The following is a 15242-nucleotide window of genomic DNA, read 5'->3' on the forward strand; positions in this document are numbered from 1 at the left end:
TCCTGGCCATTTGTGGAAGGAGCCCCCAGGGGAGCAGATAGATCTTCCAGTAGCAAGCAGTGGGGCCCACACAGTGGTTTACTGGCAGGAGCCTGGTAAGAGATGGGGAAGAGAAGCTTCCTCAGAAAGCTCAAATTGGCTGCTTATGTTGGTGGCATGAGAGACTCTTGGGAGATTCCCTCAATTTCTGTCACTACTCTTTCCTTACCTGAAGTGAAATAAACTAGACAGCAGCTGCATCTGGTCACCATCAGAGGGGCAGTGCTGCAGCTAGCTTCTCTCCCACAGGGCTTTGCAGTGGTACAGTGCCCACTCTGGCACCTAGTCAGCTGGCAGCCTTTCCCGAGGTCTTCTTAGAATTCTATTTTCTGTGCTCTGAACACTTGCTGTTGTTTATAATTATCCAGTGTCCAGTGGAAGCTATAGCTAGGAAGTGTATTTGGTTCAGTAATCCCTCTACAAGCATGAGCTCCCCTCAAATGAAATGTGGCTTACATGGCTAACAAGATGACATACTGTGAAGTTAAGCAGCTGGAGAGCCTATTGAGAAATTGACCTGTTCTCTGTTTTTTAACATGGTAGAAAAACAAAACAAAACAAAACATGGAAATATGTGTGTTTGTTTTTTCCTACTAAAAGAAAGTCAGCCATCTTTTTCTCCTAAGCTCTGGATTCTTCAAGGGTAGTAGGGGAGCAATAATCAGTCTTGTGTTTCTAGACAAAAAAAGAATGTGCTAAGTAAATCTTAATCATTCAGATGATAAATAGGCTTTTGTGTATTAATGGGGTAGGGCCAGAGTTCACAAACTCATGGCCTTTCTGGGAAGAGGCAGACCATAGAACTGATCCATGCTGACCTGGTAGACAGATTCTAGCTGACCTTTGGCTTTTGGAGAGACAGTAGGAAGTGGTACACACTGGGAAAGTCAGAGAGTTCATGCCCTGCTTAAGGGGGCTGGAGCCACTCTGGTCTAGCTGGCTGTGGCTTATTTGGGAACACAAACCTCTTTTCTCTTTTTCTGGAACAAACCAACAGCAGCGATAGCATTCATGGGCATAGAAGAGCAGGGCTTCCCTCCTCTTCTGTCTGGGGATGAAATAAACCTTCCTGGATTCTTCTATGATAGCAGCAATGCATAGAAAATCTCTGCAAATTGACTGATACTGGATGGTCCTACGAATTTAGGGGCTTTGAGGACTGGACCAGAAACTAGTAATTATATCCAACGAAAGCCAGTGGCTTGCATTAGAATGTTGGGTAATACTACTACCAGTGAATTTTCAACCATGGAAATTACTGTTCCAAGCTATGTAAATGATGTGAGTTTTGAGTTGCTTCTATTGAAGAGAATTACAGAAAGAAGGACTGGGGAATGGATATAGAAAAAAGATAAAATGGGCGGCAGAAGAAGAAAATGTTTTGCAAAGAACTCATAGAAAAAGTGAGGCAAGATGGGAGAAAGGAATCCCTGTGTCAGATCTATAATGGTTTGTCAGTAGGGTAAGAGCTGACGAAAGTGTGAGAGGCAGAGACAGATGCTTAGTCAGGGGAAAGATACAGGGACCAGTAACTTTTGAGTCACACAATCAAGTGGTCATTGAACATGTCGTTGGAGAACTAGATAACAGGAAACATTTTTGCTTAAAAAAACTTTTGCATTAAAAAATAAATATATAAAATAAATCTATTGGGGAAAGTAATCCAGAAATAAATGTATGATGCAAAGGATCATGAATATATATTAACAGCACATACTCATCATTCATAATTTGAGATTTTTCAATGCCATTAATTTGACTTTTATTTAAAGACTTTTATTCGTATTGGTTTATTGGACTAGTAGCTGTGGAAAACCACAGAAACCAAACTATACTGGTTTTCTTATTTGAAGGATATTTGGTAGCTCACAAAATAATCAGGAATGCCAGACAGCCAGTTCAGAAAAAGAACACAGAATAAAGATGCAGCCAAGATCCTGCCATAGCAACACTACCCTGGAGCTCCATGTCCTATGGGCACACACTGTTGGGACATATGACGCATGATTCCAGAGCAGCCTCCACACATAATCTTTGGGCATATCTTATTCTTTGTTTCACTTCCTTAAGATTCAAAGTCCCTGGCAACAACTTCCAATTGACTAAGTTTAGGGTGATATTCTACATCTTAGCTGCCTTCTGCTTTTAGATTCCATTGTAGGAGGCAAAGTTCTTATGAGGTTCCTATACAGGAAGGGTGTTCCAAAATGAACACACAAAAATTGAGAAATGCCCACTACATTTATTAAAGTGTACTTAGATTGCATACAGTCTACTAACTTGTATCACTCAAGAGCAATTTTCTTATAAAGCCTTTTTTTAAATTTTTATTGGGCTTTAAGTTTACAAATCAACTCAGCCTATCATACAAAAATTTATATACACCTTGCTATATACTCCTAATTGCTCTACCCCAATGAGACAGTACGCTCCTTCTTTCCACCCTGTATTCCTGTGTCCATTCAGGCAGCATCTGTCCCACTCTGCCTTCTCATCTCCCCTCCAGACAGGAGCTGCCCATATAGTCTCATGTGTCTACTTGAGCCAAGAAGCTCACCCCTCACCAGTATCATTTTCTATCTTTTGTTCAGTCCAATCCCTGCCTGAAGAGTTGGCGTTAGGAAGGGTTCCTGTCTTGGGCTAACAGAAGGTCTGGGGACCATGACCTCTGGGGTCAGTCATACCATTAATCTGGACTTTCTATGAGAATTTGAGGTCTGTTTATCCCACTACTGTACTGCTCCATCAGGTATTTTCTGTTGTGTTCCCTGTCAGGGCAGTCATTGTTTGTAACTGGGCACCATCTAGTTCTTCTGGTCTCAGGCTGATGTAGCCTCTGATTTATGTGGCCCTTTCTGTCTCTTGGGCTCATATCACCTTGTGCCTTTGGTGTTCTTCATTCTCCTTTGCTCCAGCTGAATTGAGACCAATTGATGTACCTTAGATGGCCTCTTGCTAGCGTTTAAGACCCCAGGCGCCACTCACCAAAGTGGGATACAGAATATTTTCTTAATAGATTTTATTATGCCAATTGACCTAGATGTCCCCTGAAACCATGGTCCCCAAACCACCCCCTTGGTACTCTGCCCTTCAAAGTATTTGGTTGTATTCAGGAAACTTCTTTGCTTTTGGTTTAATCTAGTTGTGCTGACATCTCCTGTATTGTGTGTTGACTTTCCCTTCACCTAAAATAGGTCTTGTCTACTATCCAGTTAGTGAATACTCCTCTCCCTCACTCCCTCTCAACTATCAAAGAATATTTTCTTCTCTGTCTAAGCTATTTCTTGAGTTCTTACAATAGTGGTCTCATACAATATTTGTCCTTTTGCATCTGACTAATTTCACTCAGCATAATGCCTTCCAAGTTCCTCCATGTTATGAAATGTTTCACAGATTCCTTACTTTATCGATGCGTAGTATTCCATTGTGTGAATATACCATAATTTATTTATCCGTTCGTCTGTTGATGGGCACCTTGGTTGCTTCCATCTTTTTGCTATTGTAAGCAGTACTGCAATGAACGTGGGTGTGCATATATCTGTTCGTGTAAAGTCTCTTATTTCTCTAGGATATATTCTAAGGAGTGGGATTGGTGGATCATATGGTAGTTCTATTTCTAGCTTTTTAAGGAAGCTCCAAATTTATTTCAAAAGTTGTTGTACCACTTTACAGTCCCATCCCCCGCAACGTATAAGTGTTCCAGTCTCTCCACAACCTCTCCAACATTTATTATTTTGTGTTTTTTGAATTACTGCCAGCCTTATTGGCATGAGATAGAACCCCATTGTAGTTTTGATTTGCATTTCTCTAATGGCTAATGATGGTGAGCATTTCCTCACCTCATGTATCTGTTAACTACCTAAACGTCTTCTTTAGTGAAGTACCTGTTCATATCCTTTGCCCATTTTTTAATTGGGCCATTTGTCTTTTTGTTGTTGAGTTTTGCAGTATCATGTACATTTTAGAGATCAGACACTGATGGGAAATGTCATAGCTAAAAACTTTTTCCCAGTCTGTAGGCAATCTTTTTACTCTTTTGGTAAAGTCTTTGGATGAGCATAGGTGTTTGACTTTTAGGAGCTCCCAGTTATCTAGTTTCTCTTCTGGGGTTTGCGCATTGTTAGTAATGTTTTCTATACTGTTTATGCCATGTATTAGGGCTCCTAACATTGTCCCTATTTTTTATTCCATGATCTTGATCCACTTTGAGTTAGTTTTTGTGCATGGTGTGAGGTATGGGTCTTGTTTCATTTTTTTTTGCAGATGGATATCTAGTTATGCCAGCACCATTTGTTAAAGAGACTGTCTTTTCCCCATTTAAATGACTTTGGGCCTTTGTCAAATATCAGCTGCTCATATATGGATGGATTTATGTCTGGATTCTCAATTCTGTTCTATTGGTCTAAGTATCTGTTGTTGTACCAGTACCAGGTTGTTTTGACTTATGTGATGGTATAATAGGTCCTAAAATCAGGTACTGCGAGACCTCCCACTTTGCTCTTCTTTTTCAGTAATGCTTTACTTATCCAGGGTGTTTTTCCCTTCCATATGAAGTTGGTGATGTGTTTCTCCATCTCATTAAAAGCTGTTGTTGGAATGTGGATCGGAATTCCATTTTATGTATAGATCGCTTTTGGTAGAATAGACATTTTTACAATGTTGAGTCTTCCTACCCATGAGTAACATACGTTTTTCCACTTACGTAGGTCTCTTTTGGTTTCTTGAAGTAGTGTCTTGTAATTTTCTTTGTATAGGTCTTTCACGTCTCTGGTTAGAGTTATTCCTAAGTATTTTATCTTCTTGGGGGCTACTGTAAATATTTAATATGGTTATATCCTCCTGGTATATTGCCCCTTTAATCATTATATAGTGTCCTTCCTTATCCTTTGTCGTGGGTTTAACTTTAAAGTCTATTTTGCCAGCAATTAATATTACCACTCTTGCTCTTTTTTGATTGTTATTTGCTTGATATATTTTCTTCCATCTTTTGAGTTTTAGTTTGTGTGTTTAAGTCTAAGGTGTGTCCTTGTAGGCAGCATATAGACGGATCATGTTTTTTTTACCCATTTTGCCACTCTATGTATCTTTATTGGTGCATTTAGTCCATTTACATTCAGCGGAATTATGGAAAGGTATAAAAAAAAATTTTTTTTATGAGTTTATTGCTGTCATTTTGATGTCCATTTTTATTTGTTGTTGACACTTTCTTTTTCCCACTTAATTTCTTGTGATGAGTAGTTTATCTTTATATATTGTCTTTTCTTATTGTTGTTGATTTTGTTTCTGCTGAGTCTCTATCTTTTTCTTGTATTTTATTTTGATGAGTAGGATTTTTAGTCTCCTTTGTGGTTACCTTAATATTTACCCCTATTTTTCTAAGTTTAAACCTAACTATTATTTCTATATATCACCTTTTCTTCCTCTCCACATGAAAGATCTATGACTACATTTCTTAGTCCTTCTTTATTGTTTTAATGTTGTCTTCTTTTTCATAATGGCATCACTGTTTCCCTGTTTTGAGCGTCTTTTTTTTTTTTTTAAATATTGATTTAGTTTTGTGATTTCCCTATCTGTGTTGACATCTCGTTGCTCTGTCCTGTGTTCTAGTCTTGGGTCGATATCTGACATTATTGATTCTCTGACCAGAGAACTCTTTTTAGTATTTCTTATAGTTTTGGTTTGGTTTTTATGAATTCCCTAAACTTCTGTTTATCTGGAAATGTCCTAATTTCACCTTCATATTTGAGAGACAGTTTTGCTGGATATATGATTCTTAGCTCGCATTTTTTTTCCTTCAATGCTTTGTATACATCATCCCATTGCCTTCTTGCCTGCATGGTTTCTACCAAGTAGTCCAAGCTTATTCTTATGACTCTTTGTAGGCGACTTTTTGTTTATCCCTAAAAAAAAAAAATCCCTAGCTGTTCTTAAAATACTCCCTTTATTTTTGGTTTTGGCACATTTGATTATAATATGTCTTGGTGACTTTCTTTTGAGATCTACCTTATGTGGAGTTCGATAAGCATCTTGGAGAGATATCTTCCCTTCTTTCAGGATATCAGGGAAGTTTTCTGTCAACAAATCTTCAACAATTCTTTCTGTATTTTCTGTTTTCCCTCCCTGTTCTGGTACTCCAATTACTCATTGGTTATTTCTTTTGGTATGATCTCCCGTGATTCATAGGGTTTCTTCATATTTTAAATTATTTTATTTTGATTTTTCTTTGAATATATTGGTACCAAGTGTTTTATCTCCAACTCAGTTGTTCTGCCTTCCATTTCCTCAGTGCTACTGCTCTGACTCAATTGAGTTGTCTAATTTTGTAACTTTATTGTTAATCTTCTGAATTCCTGATTTGTGTCTATGATTCTTGCAGCTTATTAAATTTTTCATTATGTTCTTGAATAACCTTTTTAACTTCTTCAACTGCTTTATCTGTGTTTTCCTTGGCTTGTTCTGCATTTTGCCTGATCTCATTCCTGATGTCTTGAAGAGTTCTGTACATTAACCTTTCATATTCTACATCTAGTAATTCCAGGAGGACAGCTTCATCCAGAAGATTCCTTGAATCTTTTTTTTTTTTGAAAGCTTGTTGAAGCAATCATGGTCTGCTTCTTTATGTGATTTGATAGTGACTGTTGTCTCTGAGCCATCTGTAAGTTATATATTAATTTATTTTATATTTACTTACTGTATCCTAGCTTCTTGCTTTATTTTGTTTTGATATACCCAAATAGGCTGCTTGAGTGAGCTAGCTTGATTATTTTTCCTTTGAAGCTCTAACGTCCTGTCACCAGATGGCTAGAGCTGTTACCTGGTATATAAGCCTAGGAGTTCATTCACTTTTATTGTATGGATTCAGCTCAGGTGTCCAGGTAGTTGGTCATCAAGTGTGTGGTATAGGCTTTGTCCTACAGTCTTAGAGGGGCAAAGTGATTGGTGTAGGCCCAGGTATCTGGTTGCAGCAGGAAGTCACACTCTGAACAAGGCAAGGGGCTGACAACCTTCCCCAGAGTGTCTATGAGGAAAGTCCCTCTTCTTAGAGCACACAGGTTGGTGTGTTCTGCAGACGGACCATGGACACCCAATCCTTTTGGTCGTAAGGACTGGGAGGTACCACTTATCCTTGGACCTCTGTCACAGGTGGTTAGGTGATGTGAATGGAGCCACCAGTCCTTAGGCCCTGATGTGAGTAGGTGAGGACCCTGTTTAATAGGTAACACAGTGTCAAACATCAAAAACCCACATCTCTCCTGCACAGCTGAAACAGTTGCAGTCTACCAACAAGGGCCTATTGTCCCGAAATGGGGCCACAAAGGTCCTTGCAGGGATGAGAGGTATTCAAAGTCTGCGGGCAGTTTGTGCCCAGACAGGACCCACTTCTGTCCTGAGCTCTCCAGCTTAGTGGAGCTGGCGGATTGTCTTTCTCTCAATTGTTAATTTTTTCCTTCTACAAAGCTGGGAGAATGGCTCAGGGCATGCAGCTGGACATATCTCAGGCCCAGGGAAATCAAAAGCCACTGAAGCTGGCTTGGGGGCTGGGAATGCAGTAAAATAAATGCAAGTACTTAGCTTTTGCCAAGAGTGCCTTTCTTCTCTGTTTCCAGAGTTGTGAGTAGGCTGTGTGGCTCACTGTCTCTCCCTGAGGAAACCACATACAGAACACTACCGCCAGCTGCACCACAGTTGCTCCAGGGGATCATCCTGAGTGTTCCCAGTGAGTCAGTTCTGGCAACTCCTTGCCCCTTCTGAACCGTCTCTCCCTCCCCTTGCCACTGAGTTCATTTTCTAACTTTGCCTTTGATGTTCAGGGCTCCTAGCTTTTCATATACATATTTGTTTTACTTTTTTTTTTTTTTTTTTTCAGGCCTTTGTTGTAAGAGGGATCACCAGAAGCATCTGACTACTCGGGCATCTTGGCTCCGCCTCCTGAAATCTTTTTTTTAATTAATCTTAAATCCTTACATCATGAGGACTTTCTAATACCTAAGCCAACTGACAGGAGAAAGGCTACCATATAACTATCTGAATTGAAGTAAAACTCTAAATGTGTAATAAAGTTGCTGGGCATCCAGTGACTTCTCTCTTTCTGTTCAGCTGAGCATAAGAGTTGAGACTAAATTATTGAGTACCATTATGGCAATGGAATATAGGAAAGAAAGGAGAAATTGAGACAGAGGAGAGAAACAAAGGCATAAGAGATCTTACTTCTACCTAAAGGAACAAACAAAATCAAAAGACTTAAAAACACATACAATCTTTATTACCAAGCTAAGCTCACAAATCATGAGTTGTGTGGAATGGATAATGATCAGTAACATGACTGGCATTGCAAGGAGGAAAAAAATCTGGAGGAGGTGAATTTCGATCAAGTTTAAAACAAAGAAAATCAACCGAGTTAGTCACTTATTTATTTCTCCAACAGATGCGCATGGGAACCTACCATGAACAGGAGTTCTTGGGTGGTACAAACGTTGAGTGCTTGGCTACTAACTAAAAAGATTGGTGGGTCAAATCCACCCGGAGGTGCCTCAGAAGAAAGGCCTGGTGATTTACTTCCAAAAAGTCATAAACATTGAAAACCCTATATACAGTTTTATTCTAAAACACATGGGGTCACCATGAGTCAGACTCAACTACTATTTTTTGTTCTGTTTTGTTTTCTACCATAAGCAGACCATCAAACATTTGAGGAAAACCAAGTATAAAGAAGAAATATAAATAATTTCAAGATAACATAATTATAAATTTATACTTTATCCTAAAGATTTAGAGAAGAGGTGATGGTAAATGGTCACTTTGATCCTAAAATTCACATGAAAATGCAAGGGACTCCTATAACAATCTTGAAAAATAACAAAATTAGAATCATACTTCCTCATTTTCAAAATTTACTTCAAAGCTACAGTAGTCAAGACAGTATGGTACTTCCATAAAATAGACATATAGACCAATGAAATAGAATTGAGAATTGACAAATAAATCCATATATCTACGGTCAGTTGATTTTTGACAAGTGAACTGTCTTAGTTATCTAGTACTGCTATAACAGAAACACCATAAGTGGATGGCTTTAACAAATAGAAGTTTATTCTCTTACAACTTAGTAAGGCTAGAAGTCTGAGTTCAGAGCGCTAGCTCCAGGGGAAGGCCTTTTCTCTCCGTAAGCTCTGGAGGAAGGTCCTTGTCATCAATCTTTCCCTGATCTAGGAGTTGCTCTGTGCAGGAACCCTGGGTCCAAAGGGCACGCTCTGCTCCCTGTGCTGCTTTCTTGGTGGTATGAGGTCTCCACATCTTTCTGTTTGCTTCTGTCTTTTATAGCTCAAAAGAGATTGGTTTAAGACACCACCTAATCTTGTAGATTAAGCCCTGCCTCATTAACATAACTGCTGCTAATCTCATTTTATTAATGTCATAGAGATAAGATTTACAACACATAGGAAAATCACATCGGATGACAAAATGGTGGACAATCACACAATACTGGGAATCATGGCATAGACAATTTCATAGATATTTTGTGGAGACATAATTCAATCTACAACAGGTACCAAGCCAATATAATTGAGAAAGAATAGTCTTTTCAATTAATGATACTAGGAATAGGACAATAAAATACATACAAGGTCACCTAGATATCCATACACTAAAGAGTGAATTTGTACCCCTACCTTACACCACATGCCAAAATTAAAAAAGATAAACGACCTTATTTAAGAGCCAAAACTATAAAACTTTAAGGAGAAAATATAGGTATAAATCTGTGTGACCTTGGATTAGGCAAATTTTCTTCCACCAAAAACACAGGCAACTAATGACAAAATAGATAAACTGTTCTTCATTCAAAATTAAAATCTTTAGTGTTTTGGAAGACACTATCAAGAAAATGAAAAGACAATTCACAGGGTGGGATAAGATATTTGCAAATCATATATCAGGAAAGGTTCTGGTATCCAGAATATGTAAAGAATTTATAAATTCAACAATAAAAAGACAAATAATCCAATTTAAAAATGGGAAAAATATTTTAATAGACTTTTCTTCATAAAGATATACAAATAATCAATAAGCATATGAAAAGATAGCCAACAACATTTGTGATTAGGGAAATAAAAATCAAAACCACAATAAAATACCACTTCTTACCCTTTAAGCTAGCTATAATAAAACAAGAAAACACTACAAGGTTGTTGAGAAGGTGGAGAAATTTAGAACACTGATACACTGATGACGGGAATGTAAAATGGTACAGGCACTATGGAAAACAGTATGGCAGTTCTTCACAAAGCCGAGCATAGAATCACCACATGATCCAGCAATTTCGCTCCTAGGTATATACACAAGAGAACTGAAAACATATTTTCACACACAAAAAAACTTGTACTTGAGTGTCCATATTGGCATTTTTCATAATAGCTGAAAATTGGAAGCAACCCAAATGTCTTTCAACTGATGAATGAATAAACAAACTGCAGTATGTCTATAAAATGAAAAATTATGCAGTGATAAAAAAGAAATGAAATACTAATACATGTTTCAACATGTGCTAATTTTTGAAATATTATGCTAGGTGAGGGCTCTAGACACAAAAGGTCACATACGGTATGATTCCATTTGTATGAAATGTCCAGAATAGGAAAATCCACAGAGAAGAAAAGTAAATTAATGTTTTCCAAGGGTTGGAGGGAGGGGAGAATTAGGACTCACTGCTAATAGGTCTGGAGTTTCTTATTGGGGAGGCAGAAGTGTTATAGAATAGTCGATATACAGGAATAACCCACTGAATTGTACATTTTAAAATGGTGAATTTTGTGTTATGAATTATATCTCTATTAAGAAAAAATCTGTACGTACTGCATTTTAAGACTAATAATGGACATGTTCTACATTTATTTGCCAGCCTGCCCTTTTTTCCCCCACAAGGTATTTTTGAAAGTGCTCTATACTAATTTTTTACAGCAATGTGTGAAAAAAAAATTGGCATATACTGCTTATGAAAATAGCGGGGGGGAGGGAATGGTTGGCAAACAAATGTAGAATGTGCGTTATTTGCGTAAAATATGGCACATTACCATTACTTTTATAATGATAGTCTAAAGAAAACTAAGGAAAGTCAGGAATTATCTAAAAGCTGTGTCAGAAGAATTGAGGAGAGATGAGGGAATTTGGCATAGAGACAGGAGAATTGACATTTGGGTAATAAAAAGACTCACAGGAAGCTTGTCTAGAGAGGAGGTCCTCTCTCCCAAGACTTCACCTGAACTTTAGACCAACATAACAGCTTCCTCTGTCTTCATTATCTGATATCTCTGTGAGCCTTGATATCAGGAAGCTATAACTTAAAGTTCTTCTCTTCCTTTGATGCTCCAATACTAAGCCATTCTAAGAGTTCTCTTGTTCCTCCAATCCCACTTCTGAATTCTGATTTTTAACCTGCTGCCAAATACCTTTCCTTTTAATTTTTTTTGTTGAGTCTGTGTGTTTTCTGTAATGAAGGACATGCTGAATCATTGAGTTTGTCTGAATTTTTGTTTTATGCCTCATTCCTAAATTCATACCCTCAGAGTCCAGAGGGATATATACGTACCCTTTGTGAAAACAAATTCTACCCCAGAATCCAGAGGTACATATGTATATACCAAGTAAAAATTTTTTTAATTCATGATTTTCCTACCAAAAATTCAATGATTCAGCACCACTTCATACAATACCCTGTAGAAACAGTAATTGCACATGCCTGTTTATTTTTCCATTTCAAACTATTAAGTAGGGCCCTGACTGGCTGCAGCATGTACTGTCAGCAGGACAGGAGGTTCCCAATGAATCCCACAGGTACAAAAAGTAAGTGGTAGCTGTATGTACTCGCGGTCCTTAAATACTTGCTGAGGGTCTGTACAATGTTAAGAACTTTACAGGTGTTATCTCATTCGATCTTCATAACGATCGTATGAGGTAGATAGTATTTTCCTTGTTACACATACGAGAAAACAGAAGCATCAAGAGTCTAAGTAAGGTACCCCAAATCACATAACCAGTAATTGGATGCAAAAATAGTTGTATTTTAATTCCAAAGATTTTGTATTTCCTTTCTGTTTCTCCAAGTACATAGGGCAGGCATTTGCCCTTCTGATCTTTGCACTATTATTCGTTTTGCATTTATACCTCAGAGAGTCCACCTACTCTCACAGCTCTGTGAAAAGTTCCCCAAGAGAAGGTGCTGGGGTTTCCTGCAGGGTTCTCTGCTGATACCCTTGAAGCAATTAAAAGGGAGTCCACAGTGCTATGAATCCTACCTTCTCCTTATAGCTTCTCAGCACCCCTGCTGCATAAAGAAGTGCCTGAGTAATCCATACGGTCAATGTTTGATACTATAAGCCCTGGTGGTGCAGTGGGTAAGAACTTGGCTGCTAACCAAAAGGCTGGCAGTTTGAATCTGCCAGCTGCTCCTTGGAAACCCTATAGGGCAGTTCTATGACAATTTTTTTTTTTTTTTTTTTTAGAATCACAAGTACAATCAATACACAGCCTCAGCCACAAATTTAAAAACAAGGTGGTTGAAGGAGAGAGGTGAAGGAACATACTTAAGTAAATATATAAACCTGCAAGTTGAGGACATATAGAATTCCTTGCCACTTGCCCCAGGATGATGAGCTACTCAGCCTCTGGACTTTGAAGAAACCTGTCCTGTTGGCTCCAAGCACAACTCCCAGATTGAAGAGAAGTGACTGCTTTACAGAGCCCACCAAGAATCCTAACCTACCCAGTATCATATATTTGGTTCCATGTCCTGAAATATTTTTAAGCTTGCCCTCCTATATCACGGACCAGATTCTTCACTTGTCTCCCAGTTCTGCTCTTAATCAGGGTGACCATAATTTTCTTATTCCCTACCTATGAACAACGGGATACTAATAAGGGACAGAACAACTAGAACTTGAGGACTGAATAAAAAAGAATTGAAAATGTCTCCAAGCTTTTGACTCTGGAAGAATGGGAGGGCTGAGATGCCCTCTTCCCTTCCAATGGGTTACAGTTGTGAAGATTGTATACCCTGAATTTTTCAGGATATATCTTATTTGCAAATTTGAATATTCTCTCCATTTTTTTTAAATGAACTTTTTAAATATTCAGGAAATATCAAATTTAACAATAAATTCATAGCTCAAAAACTCTCTCCATCAGAAGTGGTAAAAAGCATCATTTGGTGAGAGCAGGTCTCAGTTTTTTAATTTAAAATATGGTTAATGGGGACCTCTGTAATCAAGACTTCTGCCCTGTAAATTGGCAGTTCTCTCCTACTCTGACTTCAGGCTGAGACATGTGACTTGCTTTGGCCACCAGTTTGTCACAAAGTTGATGCAAGCAAAGGCTTGAAAATGCTTTTTACATTTCCATGTCCTCCCTTGCTTTTCTTTAACTGCCATGAGAACATGCCCTGGCTAGTCTGCTTCTGCTGGACAAAATAAAATACCTACCGCCAATTCCAGCCTGCCACCTCAGGCTTCTGCCTTGCTTTTCTTTCTCTCCATGTGTATAAACGTCCTTCTCGGACAGTAAGTGCTTAATCCCTCTGTCAGTATGCCATCTCCAGACCACGCTGGACGTCTCTGCGGCACCACCTCCTCAGTCAGACCAGCACTGCTGCTTCCTCTGCCCCTGGCCCTGACTAGTTATTTGGGCATGACTTCTGTTCCTTTGGAAACCCTGGTGGCATAGCAGTTAAGTGCTACTGCTGCTAACTGAAAGGTCTGCAGTTCAAATCCATCACGCGCTCTTTGGAAACTCTAATGGGCAGTTTTACTCTGTCCTATAGGGTCGTTATGAGTTAGAATCGACTGGATGGCAATGGGTTTGGTTTTTGGTTTTCTGCCCCTTCAGTCCTATTAACCCCTGACAGCCTCCTCAGCCTGCTACCTCCTCAGCACCTCAGGCCACGCCATGGCCTCCAAGAGCAGGCAAAGGAATGAAAGGAGAGAGAAAGCAAAAGAGAAAGAGAAACCCAAATAAACCTTTTATTTTTCATTAAATTTTCAGTTTTATAATATCGTTCGTCTTTCCAAATATTTTTTGCTGATGCCGTGTGTAATGTAACTTATGGAATAACACCACCACCTGTATATATATATATCTCCTATATCCACCAAATTGAAATGTTAAAAAAACCTGATTTTTAAATTATTTTAATTTGCATGTACTCGTTTTCTTCATTTTTTTTTAATTGTGAAAATATACATAACAAACCATATGGCATCTCAGCAATTTCTACATATACAATTTAGTGATAAACTTTTGACTCAAATAATTTATTTGGTAAATTGTAACTCATCAGAGACCCTCGTTTCACTTCTCACTTACTATAGACAACAAAAGGGAGCAAGGATTGATAAAACTTACAATGAAGCTGTCCTTTGCATGGCACCATTATTGGTGATCCTCCTCTACAGGGACGGTATCTTCTCCCTGATACTCATGAAATCTGAATTCTGGTACTAATATGAAATATTCAGCAGCAGCAATAATATTATAAAACACAACTATTTGTCTAATTTCTACCATATTCCAAGGATACAAGAATTTTTAAGCCAATGAAATATATACCATTCCACAACCATCTATTCTCACAGTACTGAATTATGAAAATGCCTATTTACATATCCTCTATTGACCTTTTTAGCCTCATTTTTGTCAGCTGTCCACTTGATCCAGCTCTTTTCGGCTCCCCAGGTAAAGATTGTCAAATGGTTACCAATGGCTCCTTCATTTTTACTTTACGTTTTCCAGCCACAGTTGTTGGTGACTGATTCCTGAGCCATGTTGCCAATGAAAAGTTACGACTTTGGCCAGGTGGAAATGATGCATTGGTGCATGACATTAATTGTTCTCAATTTCTCTTAATGTACTGGACTACGTAATTCCTGAGTACCTAAAGCACTTTGAAATTTTTAAGTATTGTTAAAAAAAATGTTTTATATATATATAAAAAAAATAAATGTCAAAATAGCAAATTTGTACTAATACTGCACTTGAAACTTCTCTGAACTCTGACTTGGTAGTCCTCTTCCAGTCCTTGCAGGGCCCTTTGATCTAGTTGTGTGTGTGCCTGTGTGTGTATGTGTGTGTAGGTGTGTGAGTGTGAGTAGGTATGTATCCATATACACACAAGTGCATGGTTTCTCCAAGTTCTTCTATCCTTGTTCTGCTGT

This window comes from Loxodonta africana, chromosome 1, assembly GCF_030014295.1.
Source record: "Loxodonta africana isolate mLoxAfr1 chromosome 1, mLoxAfr1.hap2, whole genome shotgun sequence".
Taxonomy (NCBI): Eukaryota; Metazoa; Chordata; class Mammalia; order Proboscidea; family Elephantidae; genus Loxodonta; species Loxodonta africana.